Below are 19611 nucleotides of genomic sequence, written 5' to 3'. Positions count from 1 at the left end.
GGCAGGAGAATGGCTTGAACCTGGGAGGCGGAGGTTGCAGTGAGCTTAGATCGCACCATTGCACTCCAGCCTGGGCAACAAGAGTGAAACTCTGTCTCAAAAAAAAAAAAAAAAAGGGAAGAAGAAGAAGAAAGAAAGAAATAATAACTGATTATCAAACACCAACGTGTCCTGACATCAAAGGTGAGAATTTTTGGTCCAAACACATCTAGAGGCTGCAAAGAGCTACAACTCAGCTCAGTTACCTCCAGTTTGCAGGTGAATTCCCAGATCAGTGAAGTTCTCCCTGAAGACTGAAGATCGGATTGTGTCAAACAAAGGTCTGGGGTGGCCTTCATGAAGCAGCCTCAAAGGCTGTGCACCTCATGTCTGGACTTTTGAGCAGTGACTCTGGCTGCATCTGACAGGGACTCTCATGTCCCAACCACATGTACAAGAAATCACAAGGGCTTGACCCAAGTTCTGCAATAAAACTCAAGAAAAAGGAAAAGGAAAATGTGAGTTGTTCCACTGTTTTAAAGACTTCAGGATATATGTTTTAAAAATTCACAAATGGGAGCGGCACTCAGGAAAGTTCAATGGAACTGAAAGAGACAAATATTGATACTCAACAGTCAGCTTCAATAATAATAATAATAATAATAATAATAATGGGACCGCCTGAATTCAAATAAATGGAACAGATGTTCCTCATGTGTTCTGAGTTGAAAATCATTCCTTCATGTGGGATCAGTTAAAAATCAAGCTTGGGACTTACTGTATGTTTAATATAAAAACTCTCAATAAAAATACTTTGGAGGCAAAATCCAAGTGAGGGCATGCTGCAATCATCAGTGCAAATAATCAACCAGTCAGCATTTGCCTGTAAGAGACCAAGGGATGTACATGTGTGAGGATGACAATTACTGAGATAGAGGTGGTGATAGAAAGTTATTTGCCATCACATCTAACCGGAGCTCAGCATGCAGGGGTTTTCTCAATGTAAGTGGGACTTGGAAGTTGAAGCTGTGGTGAGCCATGGAAAAATGGAAAAATCAATTATTTTGATATTTAGTGGACATTAGAGGAATTTTCAAAAGATGGGCTCTTAGAAATAAATGAAACTGTCCCACAGAATAGCTAATTTCAACTTGAACCAGCCCAGCCCCAGTATGGGGGTGGATATAACGAGAGGACTTTAGTACTTTAGTCTGCCATCAGTACTCCATCCACACCTAACATCAGAGCTGGAAGACATACTAGAAACTATGATCCAACGTTCTCACTTCACTGATAAGGAAACAGGCACAGGAGTCTCTTACACATGCCCAGGGTCATAGAGGAAATTCATCTCCAGGCAGAATTCAGGGAACCCACTAAAAGAAAGAGGCAGAATCAAAATGGAATATAGAAAACATTGTTGCCCTTTCACAATACAGGCATAACATTAGGATTCTACAAGAAACACCAAACTGGCATGCCCTTTCATTCCACAGTACCAGCTAACAGCCCTGTTCATTTTAAAGAATTAGTGGAGTAAAACAGTCACCCAATCCAAAAAAGAGAAACACCAAACAGGCAGCCACAAAGAAGGTCTTGACGAAACCAGGAAAGGGTCAAGGGCATTGGGAAGCTGCCTTACAAGGCCAGGCAGGAAAGATTAAAGCAAAATAGTTGGGGAAGATGAAGGCATAGAAGGGATGTCATATAATCAAAGTATATAGAGAAACTCCTGAAGGTTGTGGATCCAGGGGAGTTAGACACATTCACCAGATTCTGGAGTACAAGAGAGATGCACAGCCTTTGCAGTGATTATCAGGAAAAACAGACTGAAAAAAGCAGCTTTACTATACACAGTGGATATGGGATGCCCAGTAAATGTGAAGGAAGTGTGCAAACCTTATTCTGAAGGTGTTGTGAAGTTAAAAAGCATTTTAATGCTTCCAGTAAACCAATTCTTGGTTTAATAATAACATTAATAATAGCTACCATTTATTGAGCACTTACGATGTGCCAGGCAGCATGCTGAGCTCTTTACATGGTTTTCTTATTTCCTCCTTTTACCTTTATTTCATCCTTTTTTATTTCATCCTACAGTTGTGATGTAGGCACTACCTCCATTTTTCAGATGAGGAAACCAAGGCTCAGAGAGGTTAACTCATCTTCCCTAAGTCAGACAGCTAGTCAGTGGTGGAACCTCCCCTCAAATCCAGGTCTCCCTTAATTCCAGAGCACAGAAACACTCCCCCATCCTGCCTCCGTAATTGAGACAGCTTGGTTGCTTGAGACTCTCCCTCTGACAAAAGTGGTATTTTAGAATGTTCATTCTGGCTGGTGGAAAAAGTGAACTGGAAAGATAGGCCCCGGGACCAAGGAACCAGTTAGGAGGCAGAACCAATGAAAGGGAATGAAAATAAAGAATTCTGTGAAATAGAACTGGAAGGAGAAACTGACAGACTCCAAAGACGAATAGGATCTTACTGTGTCAGGATCTGCTTTTGCCATTTAGGATATCGTGGAGATCTTCCTATGATAAGACATATAAATCTGCCTTGTACCTTTTGTGACTGCTTAGGCATTCAATCTGTGGGAGTACTACTACGACAAACACTGTTCTAGTGAGCATGCTGGATATACGTATATCTTTGTATACTGGTATGTATATAAGATCAATTCCAATCAGTGGAATTTCTGGCCTGAAAGAAACATATTTTAAATTTTAATAGACTTTTTCGGGAAGATTTTCATAGTTGAGTGATTATTATTTTAAATTAGGGGTGTGGGAGGGAACCTTCCTTGGTAGATATACTATAGCAGAAATAAATTAGTTGGTCATCATTCAAAAGTGTAATCAAAAAGCACAAGGCCTTTCATACCATTTCTACCAAACAACATCAATGTTGTCGAAGCTAATTACAGGAAGAAAGGGAACAGAAGACACAGTAACCCTTTTGGGAACCATTTTCAAATGGAGAACTGGGAACTCATCTCTCTTCATTACTTAATTTTGAGGGAAGGGGAACTATGCTGAAGTGTTGAGCAGCTGGATAGCTATGGCTGTCATTTTTTTTTTTAAGGGAAAGGGTCTCACTCTGTCACCCAAGCTGGAGTGCAGTGGTGTGATCATATCTCACTGTAGCCTCCAATTCCTGTGCTCAAGTGATCCTCCTGTGTGGCTGTCATTTAATAGACAGCCTATTGAGAGGCTTCTAGGAGGAAGATTGGCAAACTGAATACAGGGCAATTTTCAGATATAATAATAACAACTTGATTTTGTTTGTAGTTGAGAAGGTTGGCTATTGTTTTTAGTTAGGGAATTTAAATAACTTCTTTAAAACAGCTCCCAAAGGGAAGGGAAGGTAAACTCAAGTGTTATTATGAAGTATAATGGTCTGTCCCTCCAAGTGATAAGTTTGATTCACTGCTAGCAGAGCCAGTTCTGCTTGGCACCTCCCCAGTACTAACTGCCTCTGGCCAAAAAGCTACCAGGCCCTGGTGCCAGATCCTGGGTGTCATGAGCCAAGTAAGAAGAAGGGAGTAGATGGGGAGAGAAGATAGCTGAGGCAAGCTGTCTCTCCCAGAGAGATGGGTTACAACAGAATCCAATGCAAGCTTTTATTGGAGAGACCTATGTGTGGAGACAATAGGCCTACTTTTTAAATTTCCACAAAATGAACTAGGTACAGAATACCACTATTTCATTCATTCACTTGACAAATATTTACTGAGCATCTACTATGTGCCAGGTACTTTGATAAACACTGGGAGTAAACTGTTGAACAAAACAGAAGTGTCCCCTGCCCTCAGGGAGCTTACTGTTTCATAGGAAAGGTGAGTGAAAAGCAAGTAAACACACAAATATAGAATTACAGATGGCAAAAGAAAAAATACAGGTGGGGCATGGACTAAGGGTCAGGATGGTGTCGCCATGGTGGCCTGGCATTTAGAGTGAGTTCTGAATAAAGAGAAGGGAGCCACCTTTCAGGCTGAAGGGAACGTGTGTGAAAGCACTTTTGGGATTCAGGCTCTTGAAGTCGCTGGTCAGGCAGGAGGCTCCCTGAAATCTGCTCCACTTTTTGCTCCTCACTGTGCAAACCAAAGTGCTCTAGGCTTTGTGGTTGCTTAGGGCACAGAGGGCCAGATGGGTTCCAGAGACCAGCCTGAAAGTTCCCCAGTGAGGATGCATGGTGATAGCCTGCGAGTTTCAGCCAGTTGGATGAGGTGAGCTTCCAAAATATTCTTAAACCCTACAGCCTCCGAGACCCATTTCCCAGTGATTTCCATTCCTGGTCATCACTTTCTTTCTGCAGGGGACACTTGCCTGTGGAAAAGCAGTGCCTCGCCTTGGTTAGGGTTAAAGATTGAGGCAGTGCTGGCCTTCAGGAAAAGTGCAAGCAGCAATGGAGAGAGAGCAAAAACTGAAGCCAAGGAAGCAGCCCCTGCCAACAACTTCCGTTCTTTCCCTTTCCTTCGGCATGGCTGCCCAAGGAGCCCCCAGTGACTGTTCATGGTGATCTGTTTGTTTCACAATTGACAAAGAAGGAGGGAGCCCTTTCTGACATTTTTGCCCAGAGGCCCCAGATTTCTCAGTTTGAAACTGCCAAATACGCAACTTTGGGTGGATATTTGGCTGAATCACTTTGAAGGGCTTGTCAGTGCCTAAAATGGAAATTGTTAGAAAGCAGAGGAGGGTGGTTGCCAGCAACCATGAAATGGTAATGACCAAATCATTTATTTTTGCAATGAAATGTCATCCCCTAACACTACAAAGGCAGGTTTTTTCTAGCTTAGAAGTACTGACTACCTATAAAAATCTTCAAAAGTGATTCTGTGTGCCATGCACATGTACACATATACCCCATTTCTCTCACCCTCTGCCTTCCCTCCTAAACCAAGCTTCTTCCATGTTCCTGGAGCCCAGCTGCAACCTGGGATGAATTAAGATATTGGCTGATTATGAAAGGTAATCAGGCTTCAGCTATCATATAAAATGAAGGGGAGTTCATTTGGTTATTTGTAAGATGGTATGTGGCTGACTTTCTATGTGGGAAAGTCAGTAGGCTGTAATAGATCATGCCCCAAAATATGATGTGGGTCTTTTAAAGATCTGTTTGAGTCTAGCTGTAGTTGCACCTAGGAGACATGATACTTAATAAGGTTTCTCCTATCTATCTATCTGTCTATCATTTATCTGTCATCTATCTATCTGCTTCATTAGCAGGCAAATTATGCAAGATCTCCCATTGTGTACTTTGTATTTTTAAACGCTGACGCCTTTTTTCTGAGTTTAGGAGGAAGATACTGGAAAATACATTGTGGGTTGACACTGGGGAATGCAAGAGGATCTTTCTTTGAAAACAGCCATTAAGATACTGTTCCCCTGGGCCAATTCCTGGGCAGTTTTAACCACATACAAAGCCCCAGGTTCTTCTTCTAGCTTTTCTATATTGACTCCTGTGTTAAGATCAGTGAAAATTTATACTATCATATAATTTATTTTAAAGTAATACTTTACAAGCCTTTGGCTTGAAAATATTTCAGTAACATCTGCACATTCAATACTGAAAAGTAAGATGGCTCCATTCTGCTCTCATTATAGTAGGCTTTGAGAGGTATCTTTTCTTTGTATCACAGTCATTAGTCCAGTGGTTGATCAGCTGCTTTTTCAACAGAAGTGGCTTTTTCCAAAGTCCTTTGTGATTGTTGATGTGGGATCTATTCTGAAAGCAGGTTTGCTGTTAAGGAAGGTTATAGGAACATTACCGTTTAGCCATGGACCTTGATCATCTGAATGTGGTAGCTGGGTGTTATCTCAGTGCATTTGAAGCTCATGCTTATGGAATCCCTGTTATGCAAGGGGTTGGGGAAGCCCACTGGAAAAAGTGGCTCCACTGTGGATGAATCCGTCCTTCAGATTCCTTTGTAGGGTTGGCTTAAAGGGCAATTATAAATTAGTCTGTGTCATTTCTGTCCATTTCCCAACCTTTTAAGAGCTCTCCTGGCCCTCGATCTGCATGTATCTAATACCACTTTCTCAGCCTCAGTTTCCTAATATGTAACACGAAGGACTTGGACTACACAAGCTACAAGTTCTCCCCAAACTCTGACACTTGATAAATCTAATGCACTTATCAGCAGAGAGGAATGTGGCTATTTTCCAACACTTTCTTTAGTTTGGGGAAACTAATTTTATATAATGTTCTTTCCCTGTGTTTCCCTTTTAAAAGGAAAACATGACCCATTTCCGGTGTTGTAAAGTCAACACTTTGCAGCTCTGCACGAGGAAGCTTCTTTCTATGTAGAAGGGGCACAGAATGCCATGGGAACCAGGGCAGGAACCAACACCTGACAAGAGATGCAGGCACATGCGGCATGTGGGGCGGGCTGTCCCTCACAGGAGCCAGAATCATCAGTACTAGCCTCAGTCCTCCCATGCAGCTGGCCCCACTCAGAAGCATAATGGTGTGGAGCAGAGATCCCTGAGCTAGCATTCCTGGATTAGAGTGCTTACTAGCTGTTTACCTCCAGTGAGTTAATTAACCTTTCTGTGCCTCAGGTTCCTAATCTGTAAAATACGAATAATAATCACACTACTGCAGAGTACAGTTGCAAGGATTAGATAAGATCACGTGGGCATGTAAAGTGCTTAGAACAACGTGTAGCACACACATATTAAGTGCTCGGCAAATGTTAACTATTTGTCCATTGGGCTCAAATGTCCAAGTATGGATCCAGGAGTTGAAAGGTTGGATTCCACAGGGCCATCCTCCCTCTTGTGTCCAAGACTCTTTGTGGTCTAGGACAACTTTTGTGAGAACAACTTGTATCTGCTCTGGAATAGATGACTTTCCCTTTTCTATAGAGCTACTGTCCAACTAGCCCAGCCTTAGTGTCCCTGGGTTCACAAGCCAGTGGTAATGACCAAAAATATGAAAAACTATCTGACGAGAGGGAAAGTGTGCTCATTGAGACCCCAGCAATAAGCAATTGTCTGCCATTGCAGAGGATTTAACAGCTCAGACGTGAAGGCTGTTGTAGTTGACAAAGGATCTTTAGAAAAGAATGTTCCCTGAGGGTGCTCCATGTCTACAGAGGCCCAAACAAGAGAAAACAGATTGTGGTTAGACCCAGGGAAGACATTTTTACCACACACAGATAAAATGCTGGGCCACATTCCCAAAACAGGTTATGTAGTGTCTTCCCCTGGTAAATTGGGAAAAGAGTGGCTGGCCATCTGTCCTAGATTGTTTCATAGACCACCAGAGCAGGAAGAACCCTTAGAGGTCATCATATCCAAACCTCTATTTTAAGGATTGAGAATGCTAATACACAGAGGGAGGAGATAATTGCCCTATAGTCATATAGCAAATTATTAGCAGGACCAGGATTTAAATCTTAGGCCAACACAGCTTGCCACTGCACCTTAGTTATCTCTTAAGGCACTCAAAGTGCTGTCCCTTCTAGTTCTGGAATGCTCCATGGTATCAATGTACTAAAAAAGTAACTGAGGCCCACCCAGAAGGACTCGAAGGTGTTGAGCAGTATCCAAATTGCAATTCCTCTAGTTTACCCATCCGATTTTGGAGCTCCAGCTGTCAAAGTGTTTCAGCCAAGCCTCCTCATTCAACTAACTGGTCTTAACTTACCATTTGAAAGCAGCTGTGGTTAAAGCAGAGCTTGCTGACTCAGCCCATGTAGTAAGGATGACTAAACACAAGAATTTCCTGTGGAGGGGGGAGGAGGGGGATGGAAAATATCTTTCAAATGCATTTGTTTCAGGGAACCCTTCTGATCAGTCAGGAGGTAGCTCACCGTGGGCCCACGAGGAAAAGCAGCAGGCTGTCCCCGCTCAGCACCAAGGCAGGATTTGCAGATGTTTCCTTTCTTTTTTCTAAACAACATTGTGGCTGTCTCGGCACCATTTTGGTCTGGCCAGCATTTGCACAGAGCTTCATCTGCCAACTGATACAGCCCAAAGCCAAGCGGAGCAGATGCCTTCCCTGACTGGAGGGGCCTTTCACATTCCTCTGCTCAGAGCCCTTCCCCCAGGGGTGAATTGGGGCTGATCTGCTTTATCTCAAGACAGTTTCAATTCTGAGCCCACCTTGAACTCAAAAGAGAGGATCACTTATGCTGACCGATCAGAAAATATTGTGGGCTGGCTTCCATCTCCAGGATGCACCCTGGGGAGTTTGCAATCTGGAGTAACGTTATCATTTTCAGGTCTGAGTACCACATGGCCATTGGACAACTTCAGGAAACAAACATTGACCTTCAGTTGGGTTGCTCACCAGCTTAAAGCAGTAATCCAGTGAACCCAAAATTTGGGTAAATATTTTAAGACTGTTGGCTGGAAAAGAGTCTGCCTTGCTCAATTAGAAAGTGGAAGACACCTGGTGCATTTGGGGGTGACAGATTTTATTTACAACTTGCAAAATAGAAAAGGGCAGCAGGGAAAAAGAGAGAGTGAACATACTCAGCCATATTCTGAAAGCCATATACAACTCAAACAGTTCAGTCATTGAGGATTCAAGTCCAAGGGGCCTGCCTCACCCTCATGCTCACAAGGAGAAAACAGGACTAACTGCCTCCGAGGTCTCAAACAAGACCGAGGATTTTTTTTTCTTTTTTTTTCTTTTTTTTTGAGACAGAGCCTGCTCTGTTGCCCGGGCTGGAGTGCAGTGGCACGATCTCGGCTCGCGGCAACCTCCACCTCCCGGGTTCAAGCGATTCTCCTGCCTCAGCCTCTCAAGTAGCTGGGATCACAGTTGCGCACCACCACACCTGGCTAATTTTTGTAGTTTTAGTAGAGATGGGATTTCACCATGTTGGCCAGGCTGGTCTTGAACTCCAGACCTTAAGTGATCCACCAGACTCAGCCTCCCAAAGTGCTGGGATTACAGGCATGAGCCACCGCGCCTGGCCAAGGATCTATTTTTCATAAGCAAGTAAAAATTTCTTCATCTAATAGGGGAAATGTTCTGGAACAGGCAATGTGGAGTAATGGAAAACAAACTGGTCTGGCAAGAGGAGAGGGGAGAAGGAAGGAGGGAGTGTCCCAGTTCCCTTGGGTGTGAAGGGTGACCCAAGAAGTGTAAGCTTTGAAGTGTTATTTTACTTTTCTAAGCCTGTTTCTGATTCAGTAAATACTTTAGCTACACATAGTGCCTAGTAATAATGTTTTCTGAATAAGTGAGAGTGAGAGAGAAAAAGAAAGCAATGAATATATGAATGAATATGTCAAGAAAGTGAATTAATATATGACAGAATGGTAAGGATTTGCGTAGTTCATGGAGTTGGTTTGAAGCTTAAATGAAATAATGGTTATGAGTTCTCATTTTCTAACACTACGCTTAATACATTATCTGTATACTCACTATCTTATTTGAATCTTTCGAGGCTCCTGTGAGATAAGCAGGGTAAGGACTGTCACCTGTCTGATAGAGGGAATTGAGTATCGGAGAGGTGGAGAGGCAATAGATGATGGAACTAGGGGCTCCACATCCAGTGCTCCTTCTAACGTACCACATAACCTCTTACTTTCAGATGAAAAAGGTTTTTAAAGAAGAAAGTTCCATAGGACCACCACATAGGATCTATGACTTACAACTAAGCACCTTTTATATGAGGGCTTAAACACTGGAAGTGGGCTTAGAAGAAGAAATATCAGGCTAGGACTAACAATGCTATTGAAGATTATGGTAAGAACTTGTCAACTCAAAATACAAGAGGCCAGGGGGAAATGGTGTTGGAATGACTTGGGTTTGGATTATCTAATATTTTTGTAAAAGAACAATGGGACCTCTAGTTGGCAAGGAACTAACAGTTGCTATTTGAAATAACATAGGCCACTATAAGAAGGTTGACTGTAGACTCAAGTAAGTCAGCCAATATCTACTTAGTTTGTCCCATCAGGTGTCTGGCCTTTCATGAAGCCATAAGCTGTTTAGCAGGAACAGACTTGTGGTCTGAGTCTTCTCCAGGTTTACATGGGTCTTAGAACCTTTGACTCATGATACTGAATGGTGCTGTTTAATAAAGTCATATAGTCTAGTCCCCATCCAGTAAAGCTATTCCTATCTGATGAGTTACTGTCCACCCTTCAGTGACAAAACAAATGAACAAACAAACAAAAAACTTACTGCCTACTGTACCTGTAGTTTCCAGCTTTCTGTTCTGGACAGTTCTGATGATGGTCGTCTGTGCCATCATCATTTCTAATTGCATGGGGCACTAGGGAAATAGAGATATGTTCATTGTAAGTGTACCTCATGCAGGCAATTAGACATTGAAAACAAAATTTTCATAAAGCAAATCCTTATTTTTGTGCCCTAGATCGGCTTGTTATTTAAAGAAATCATTGATCTCCAGTTTATCATTTTCTAAAACACAGCATTAGGTTTTCTTTTTCTTTTCTTTTTTCTTTTTTTTTTTTTTTGAGATGGAGTCTTGCTTTGTCACCCAGGCTCGAGTGCAGTGGCGCAATCTCAGCTCACTGCAACCTCCGCCTCCCAGGTTCAAACGATTCTCCTGCCTCAGCCTCCCGAGTAGCTGGGATTACAGGTGCATGCCACCATGCCTGGCTAATTTTTGTATTTTCAGTGGAGATGGGGTTTCACCATGTTGGCCAGGCTGGTCTTGAACTCCTGACCTCGTGATCTGCTCGCCTCGCCCTCCCAAAGTGCTGGGATTACAGGCATGAGCCACCGCGTCCAGCCAGAATTAGGTTTTCTTAATGCAGGAGTTTTAAACATGGGGTCTGTTGCTCTTGGACTAGCTACGGGAAGCTGGGTGAATTTTTCTGAAACTATGTGCAGAATTGTGTTTTTGCTTTTACATACTTTTCTGAGAGGATCTACAGCTTTCCTCAAATTCTCAAAAGGGTTAACACCCAAAAAGGTGAAGAAAAACTGGGTGAAAAAAATGGTGGAACTATAATTGTGTTTGTGAGTCCTAAAGTATGCAGCTTCAACTGCAATTTTTTAAGAAGGTGGCTTTGTCTCTGTCAATTGCATGGTCTGGTTCTCTTCCTTCTGCTGCCTCTGAAGGATAGGTACCCATGGGACATAGTGCCAAGCTTTGACTTTTTCTCTGTCGTATTTGCAGGGTATTAACCATGCTAATAGGAGTTGAATGGCAATTGTTGTAGACTAAAATAAGGTATTATTTGATAACATTTCTAATTCCTTGTCCTCAGTTGTCAACCCCAGAGTACAGCCTATAAGGCAGACGTCTTTGTTGCATGACTTCAGCTTTAGAATCAGAGAGCTCTGTGACCTTGGGAAAGTCACTTAATCTCTCTGAGCCTCAGTTTTCATCTGGCAGATGGGAATAATAACAGGGTTGTTGTGAGGATTATAAGTGAGATGATGAGGCTGGGCATGGTGGCTCACGCCTGTAATCACAGCCCTTTGGGAGGCTAAGGTGGGCAGATCACTGGAGCCCAGGAATTCAAGACCAGCCTAGGCAACATAACGAAAACACGTCTCTACTAAAATAAAAATAAAAATAAAAGATTAGCCAGGCATGGTGGTGCACACCTGTAGTCCCAGCAACTGAGGAAGCTAAGGTGGGAGGATTGCTTGAGCCTGGGAGGTTGAGGCTACAGTGAGCCATGATCGCACCACTGCACTCCATCCTGGGCAACAGAGTGAGAACCTGTCTCAAAAAAAAAAGTGAGATGATGTATATAATGTGCTGGAAACATAGTAAGTGCTTAATAAATAGCAATGCCAATGGTACCTGTGCTGATAAGCAAGTTCTTAAGAAGATCCAAAGCTCTTTCCTGAGGATATGGATAGCTCTGTCTGGGAGCTACCTTGCTGCCCGGGGCCATGCTCAGTGGTCCATCCATTGGCATGGGAACAAAACCAGTCGGACCTTTGTCACTTTATTCAAAACATAGGGTTTGGCCTGTTCAACACTTGTACTCTGCTAGAAACTGTTGAGGAGCCCTGAAACCATGTTTGACTATTAAACCCAGAAGTTCTATGTAGGGAAAAGGGAGGAACAATTGGTGCAGTCACATCAGCTCAAAAGTTCCAGTCGGTGCTTTGACCCAGCAGCAATAATAGTGTCCAAAGGGCCTTCCCATCCCTGTTCTCATTTTATCCTCAAAACAGCCATATGAGGTAAGCAGAGCAGGTGCTGGAGAAGCCACTTATTGCAGCAATGATACAAGCAGGTCCAGAAGTTTTAAGGACTTTGTGAAAATGCAGTGGTTTGTAAATAAGTAAAATTCGTGTGTTAGCAAGAAATGTTTATTGGGTATTCGTTTTTGCATATTGAGTTTATTGAGTATAACTGAATATAGCACAGAGCTGGGCACATGGAAAGGCTTATATAGTCAGATTGATGTGGCAAGAATTCCATGACAATGCATCAAAAAGATTATATATCATGACCAAGTGGGATTTATCCCTGGGATGCAAGGTGAGTTTAACATACACACATCAGTCAATGTGATACACCTCATTAACAAAATGAGGCTAAAAACCACCTGATCATCTTAATAGATGCAGACAAAGTATTTGACAAGGTTCAACATCCTTTGTTGATACAAACTCTCAACAAATTAAGTATAGAAGGAACTTACCTCAACACAGTAAAGACCATTTGTGAAAAGCCTGCAGCTAACATCATAATCAATGGGGAAAAACTGGAAGCTTTTCCTCCTCTAAGATCCAGTACTAGGCAAGGATCCCAATCTCGCCACTTCTATTCAACATAGTATTGGAAGTACTAGCCAGAGCAACCACACACCTTTTTTGAAAGGCATCCAAATAAGAAAGGAAGAAGTAGGCCGGGCATGGTGGCTCATGCCTGTAATCCCAGCACTTTGGGAGGCCGAGGCAGGCAGATCACTTGAGTTCAGGAGTTCGAGACCAGCCTGGCCAACATGACGAAACCCTGCCTGTACTAAAAATACAAAAATAAGCTGGGCATGGTGGCTTGTACCTGTAGTCCCAGCTGCTTGGGAGGCTGAGGCACGAGAATCGCTTGAACCCGGGAGGTGGAGGTTGCAGTGAGCCAAGAACGTGCCAGTGCACTCCTGACTGGGCAAAAGAGCCAGACCCAGTCTCCTCACACCCCCCCCAAAAAAAAGAAAGAAAGAAAAGAAAGGAAGAAGTAAAATTATCCCTTTGTAGATGACGTGATGGCGGCTGCCTATAATCCCAGCTACTTGGGAGGCTGAGGCAGGAGAATAGCTTGAACTAAGGAGGCGAAGGCTGCAGTGAGTCGAGATCGCACCACTGCACTCCAGCCTGGGTGACAGAGCGAGACTCTGTCTAAAAAAAAAAGTGATATTCAGATTTGATGTAATCCCTATCAAAATTCCAGCAGCATTTTTCACAGAAAGAGAAAAACAATTCTAAAATTTGTGTGGAACCACAAAAGACCCCAGATAGCTGAAGTAATTTTTTTTGTTTTAGTTTTTTTTTTGTTTTGAGACAGAGTCTTGCTCTGTCGCCCAGGCTGGAGTGCAGTGGCGCGATCTCGGCTCACTGCAAGCTCTGCCTCCCGGGTTCACGCCATTCTCCTGCCTCAGCCTCCTGAGTAGCTGGGACTACAGGCGCCCGCCACCATGCCCAGCTAATTTTTTGTATTTTTAGTAGGGACGGGGTTTCACCATGTTAGCCAGGATGGTCTCCATCTCCTGACCTCGTGATCTGCCTGCCTCGGCCTCCCAAAGTGCTGGGATTACAGGCGTGAGCCACTGCGCCCAGCTAAGGTGAAGCAATCTTGAGAGGGAAAAAGAGAGAAAGTTGGGGGCACTTCCTGATTTCAAATTATATTACAGGCAGGTGGTCCAGTGGCTCATGCCTGTAACTCCAGCGCTTTGGGAAGCCAAGGTGGGAGGATAGCTTGAGTCCAGAAGTTTGAAACCAGCCTCAGAAACACAGCAAGATCCTGTCTCTACGAAATAATTTTTTTAATTAGCTGGGCATGGTGGTGCATGCCTGTAGTTCTAGCTACCAGGGAAGCTGAGGTAGGAGGATTACTTGAGCCCAGGAGTTCAAGGTTACAGTGCGCTATGATTTTGCCACTGCTCTCTAGCCTGAGCGATGAGCAAGACCCTGTCTCTTAAAAAAAATTATATTAAAAATCTATAGTAATCAAAACAGTATAACTCTGGCATTAAAAAAACACATAGACCAATAGAATAGAATACAGAGCCCATAAATAAACCCAAGCATACACAGTCAACTAATTTTTAACAAGGGTGCCAAGAAGACACCATGGGGAAAGGGCATCTCTTCAACAAATGGTGTTGGGAAAACTGGATATCCACATTCAAAAGAATGAGATTAGACTTTTATACCATACATAAAAATCAACTCAAAATTGGTTAAAGGCCTACATATAAGACCTGAAACCATAAAGCTAGAAGAAAACCTAGCAGAAAAGCACCTTGACATTAGCTTTGGCAATGATATTTCAGATATCACACCAAAAGCTCAGATTACAAAAGCAAAAATAAAGAAGCGAGACTACATCAAGCTAAAAGCTTCTGTACAGCAAGGAAAATAATCAACAAAATGAAAAGGCAGCCTACAGATTGGGGGAAAATATTTGCAAATAATATATCTAATAAGGGGCTAATATCCAAAATATGTAAGGAACACACACAACTCAATGGTAAAATAAATCAATAAATAACCTGATTTAAAAATGGGCAAAGGATCTGAATAGACATTTATCTAAAGAAAACATACAAATAGCCAACAAGTATATGAAAAGGTGCACAATATCACTAATCATTAAGGAGATGCAAATCAAAATCACAATGAGATATCCCCTACATCTGTTAGGTTGGCTATTGTCAACAAGTCAAAAGATAACAAGTGTTGGCAAAGATGTGGAGAAAAAGGGACCCACCTGTACACTGCTGGTGGGAATGTAAATGAGTAAAGCCATTGTGGAAAACAGGATAGAGGTTCCTGAAAAAATTAAAAGTGGAATTACCATATGGCCTATCAATTCCCCTTCTGGATATATACCCAAAGGAAATGAAATCAACACCTCATAGAGATATCTGTCCTCCCATGTTCATTGCAGCATTAATCACAATAGCCAAAATTCAGAAACAATTTGTGTCCATGGATGGATGCATGGATAAAGAAATTGTGGTGGCCGGGCACAGTGGTACATGCCTGTAATCCCAATGCTTTGGGAGGCCGAGGCAGGAGGATAGTTTGAAGCCAGGAGTTCGAGACCAGCCTGTGCAATATAGTGACACCCTATCTTTACAAAAGTAAAAAAAAAGAAAAAGAAAAAAAATTAGCTGGGCATGATAATGCACATCTGTAGTGCCAGCTACTCAGGAGGTGGAGGTAGGAGGATAGCTTGAGCCCAAGAGTTTGAAGCTACAATGAGCTATGATGGCACCACTGCACTCCAGCCTGGGCAACAAAGTGAGACTCTATCTCTATATAAAAAATGAAATTGTGGTATGTATGTATATTGTGTGTGTGTGTGTGTGTGTATCATATATACAGAATACTATTCAGCCTAGAAGAGAGGGTGATCCTGCCATTTGTGACAACATGGCTGAACCTGGAAGACATTAGGCTAAGTGAAATAAACCAGGCACAGAAAGAAAATACTGAATGATCTCACTTATATGTAGAATGTAGAATTTTTAAAAAGAGCTGATGATGTACAGCATAAGGACTATAGTTAATGACATTATATGTAATTTCCTAAGAGAGTGGAGTTTAGGTGCTCTTACCACACAAAAAAGTACTTATGTGAAGTGATGGATATATTAATTTGCTTGATTGTATTATTTTACTGTATATATATATATATATATATATACATATCATGTTATACACCTCAAATATATATGCAATAAACATTTTAAAAGAATATGTGAAAGTAAAATCGTAAGAAAGTATAACTAGACACTGGGTGGTCTGGTACAGCTAAGAGCTGTGAGACTGTAGCGAAGGGAAGATGTAGGTCGGTTGCAGGATCCAGGGAAGGCTTCCTGGAGGAGGTGGGCCCTGGGCTGCTAGGGAGGTGGAGGGAAGCAGTGTGGCAGGCAGATAAGCAGGAGCATAGAGGCTGGGATGAGCAGGCTGGGGGAATGGAGGGGCTCACACAGTGGTCAGCCGGGGAGTCGCTTTGGGAAATAGTGGTAATTTTGATTAAAGAGGTTATGGAAGGCATCGATTGCTCAAACAAGGGAAGGGGACTGGACTTGATTTCGTAGGTGGTGAGGGGCTGTGAGGTATGGCAACAGAGCGGCAAGAAAAGGCAGTGGAGTTGGAGAGTCCAGCTGGGAGCCAGGAGTAAGAATCTAGCCATCAATGATCAGAGTCTGGGCTAGGACGAAGCCATAGAAACAGAGAAAGGGGAAGGATGAAAGCGCTCACTGGTCTCTAGAGCCTTTGCCTGGAGTAACACAAAGACCTTTCTCTCTGTAAGGAGCAAGTCCATTTTTGGTCTTTATATTTCTACAGCATGAGAAATGCCTCTTTCATCCAGGAGCACGTGCCCTGCTTGAAGAAAACCAGGCAAGACAGCTTGCAAAGGAGAGAGCCTGGGAGATGACTTTTCATGTTGCACAATGGTTCTTCACCAAAGGAGTCACAGAGGGTCTTTTGACATAGACACTGCCCTAACTTATGTGCAAGTTACTGCCCTGCATCCTAGGGAGGCTTTGGGGTGTGGGATGACAAAGTACCTCCACAGTCCCCTTCCTCCGCCTCTGCCTATAGTTCTACTTGATGTAACAGGTCTTGTGAGTCTTTTCAGGTGGGAAAATGCTCTCTCAGCCTTCACAGGTCAGTCATGAACCTGGTCCCACATGGACACAATTCTGTTGACATTTTAGCATGAAAGGTACAAAAGGGAAATCTGCAAAGGGGTCTCAGGATTCAGTTCCCTGGATCGTCCTGTGCATTTCTTTCTCAGATTTGAGGTTTTTCCTTTTATTTTGGAGATGGGGCCTCACTATGTTGTTCAGGCTGATCTGGAACTCCCAGGCTCAAGTGATCCTCCCAACTCAGCCTCCCAAGTTGCTGGGGTTACCAGTGTTAGCCACCCAACCCATCTCAGATTTGAGCATTTCTTTCAGAAATATGAGTGAGGTGGTTTCATGTGGAGACCCCTCTGAGGCTCTGAAGCATCATTTCTACCTGCTATGTGTGCCTGAGAAACCCATGCCTGGCCCAATCCCCATATACCCTCAAGTACAAATGGGATAATAGGACCCCCTGGGGGTCCATGCACTTGACCAAGGTTGCTCTTAGAGGCTGGATTCAGCACAGATTCAGCTACTCCGGCTCAGGGGCAGGGCAAAGCAAAGGTACCAATACATTCATCTGGCTGGAAAAGGAGGATTTTGTTTTTACGAACTTTAAAGGAATATAAAAATGACTTTGTTGTGATTGAATTGCCTTGCTGGATGAAGTGCCCTGTGGCTCCAGGGCTTAGAGAGGCTTGTATGGAGACTGTGTATTTCCTTATGTATGTTTCTATATAGATATATTTCCTTATATACAAACATCTGCGCAATTGTGTTTGGGAGCCCCAGGCTAAAACTAAGACCCTGACATGTTTGAAACTTTGTTGGATAGAAACTAGGGGTGGAGAAATCCTGCTTAATTGCTGCAAGTAGTTTTTAGCTTATAAGAGATGAAACATTTGATATTCATTTAGGACAAACTCTTCCTGTTTTAATGATAGCATCTCCTATGTATTGAGAGCTTCCTATGTGTCCGGCACTGTGCTAAACGCTTTACATACATAATCTCATTTAATCTTCACAGTGTCCTTAAAAGTGAGGTACTATTGTTGTCCTCCATTTTACAGAGAAGGAAAGTGATGGGAAGAGAGGTTGAGGAACTTGATTAAGGCAAGGTGGCTAATAGGTGGAAAGCTGGGGTTTGAACTATAGTCTTAATGACTGTGCAAAACATCCTTGTGAGAACTACTTAAGTTTCTTCTCCCTGCAAATTTAAAGCAAATACTTTCTAATGAAATCAGGTGTGGTACAAGAAGCAAAAATGGCTTTGCAAGGAGGAAGATATACAAAGTCATCTACCAGGGAGGCAGAGTAGCATTTCTGCAAACTAGTTTGCTATTGGAGCAATTACATCTCGGCTGAAGAGAGAACAAGAACGGTGAGGTGATGGAGTGGAGTTTGACTTTGAGTCCCTTGAGTGCAAGAAGGCCAAGAGCCAGAGGCTGACAGGCCTGAGAAACCATAGCACCCATGGAGCTGCTTCTAAGCCCAGGAATTCAAGTGTGACCTAGAGTTGGGCAGAGCAGACAACCAGCTCGTTGCACTAAACCTACACCTGCCTTGTGTCTCGTGCCTTTTTATCATGGTAGTTTTTAACTCGTTATTTCTGGCACACTGGAAAGTTTTCATTTTTGGGTTGTCCACTGTGCATCTAACTACCGCATTGAACTCTTATTCATTCTTTTGCGAAATTTTAATTCAGTTACACCTCTTGGGTTTCCAGATATGCAAGCATATCATTGCAAATATATATGCATATATATATACATATGTATATATGCATATATATACATATGTGTATATGCATATATACATATGTATATGTATATGTATGTGTGTGTGTATATATATATATATCTATATATATAATCTATATATCTATATCCACTTTACAGATAAAGAAACTAAGGCACTCAGAGAGGTTTAGAAATTACTCTAGGTCAGACAGCTAATAAGTGATAGTGCACAGATTTAAAAATAGGCCTACCTTCAGATCCTGAGCTGTAAAGTACTATACAATATCTCTCGTACATAAATTACATTTTTATAAAAATGAGATGATACTGTATACATTCTTTGTAATGTCCTTTCACTTAATAACTTTCTTATATGCCTAGATGTATTCAATAACATAATTTTAAGGATGTATAAAATACCTTTATCATAAAAGTATAGGCCAAGCGTGGTGGCTGATGCCTGTAATCCCAGCACTTTGGGAGGTCAAGGTGGGCAAATCACTTGAGCCCAGGAGTTCGAGACCACCCTGGGCAACATGGCAAAACCCCATCTCTACAAAAAAACACAAAAATTAGCCAGCCATGGTGGTGCATACCTATAATCCTATAAGCTACTCAGAAGGCTGAGGTAGGAGGATGCACACCTATAAGCCTATAAGCTACTCAGAAGGCTGGGGTAGGAGGAATACTTGAGCCTTGGAGGTGGAGGTTTGCATGAGCCTTGATCATACCACTGCACTCTAGCCGGGGCAACAGAGTGAGACCCTGCCTCAACAAAAGTAAAATAATTAACATTTATTGAGTGCTTAAGATGGATGAGACATCTTAACATGGATTATTTCAAATAAATTTGTTTACATGAGGCAGGATTACTGGTTGTTGTAGTCATATCAGTTCAGAAACTCCAGCTTGTCACTCTCCTACTTGCTGGCACCCCAGCCTGTCACCCTCGACCAGCTTTGGAGCTGTGGGATCTGCATGGATTGTTATGCTATCCAATGCAAAATGCCCTTGTTTTATTCATATGGGTAAGGAGCAAGCAGCAAGTATCTGGACTGAGCACAGGGCATGGCAAAGGCAGCCAGAGTGACCCTCCACATTGACAGGGATTCTGGGAGGATTTAACATTACTAGTTTAAA

General features: G+C 42.6%; 1 protein-coding gene and 1 pseudogene across 2 annotated transcripts in view; one reads left to right on the top strand and one right to left on the bottom strand.

Annotated features, from left to right (window-relative positions):
* The window catches only part of LOC103785383 (small ribosomal subunit protein eS7-like), a 33911-nt pseudogene extending 22096 nt beyond the window's left edge, over positions 1–11815 (bottom strand).
* Positions 1–19611, top strand: part of PLAC1 (placenta enriched 1) — a 167971-nt gene that overhangs the window by 103682 nt on the left and 44678 nt on the right. The window lies entirely within an intron of this gene.

This window comes from Pan paniscus, chromosome X, assembly GCF_029289425.2.
Source record: "Pan paniscus chromosome X, NHGRI_mPanPan1-v2.0_pri, whole genome shotgun sequence".
NCBI classification, from domain to species: Eukaryota; Metazoa; Chordata; class Mammalia; order Primates; family Hominidae; genus Pan; species Pan paniscus.
This window is presented reverse-complemented; position numbering and strand designations above follow the sequence as displayed.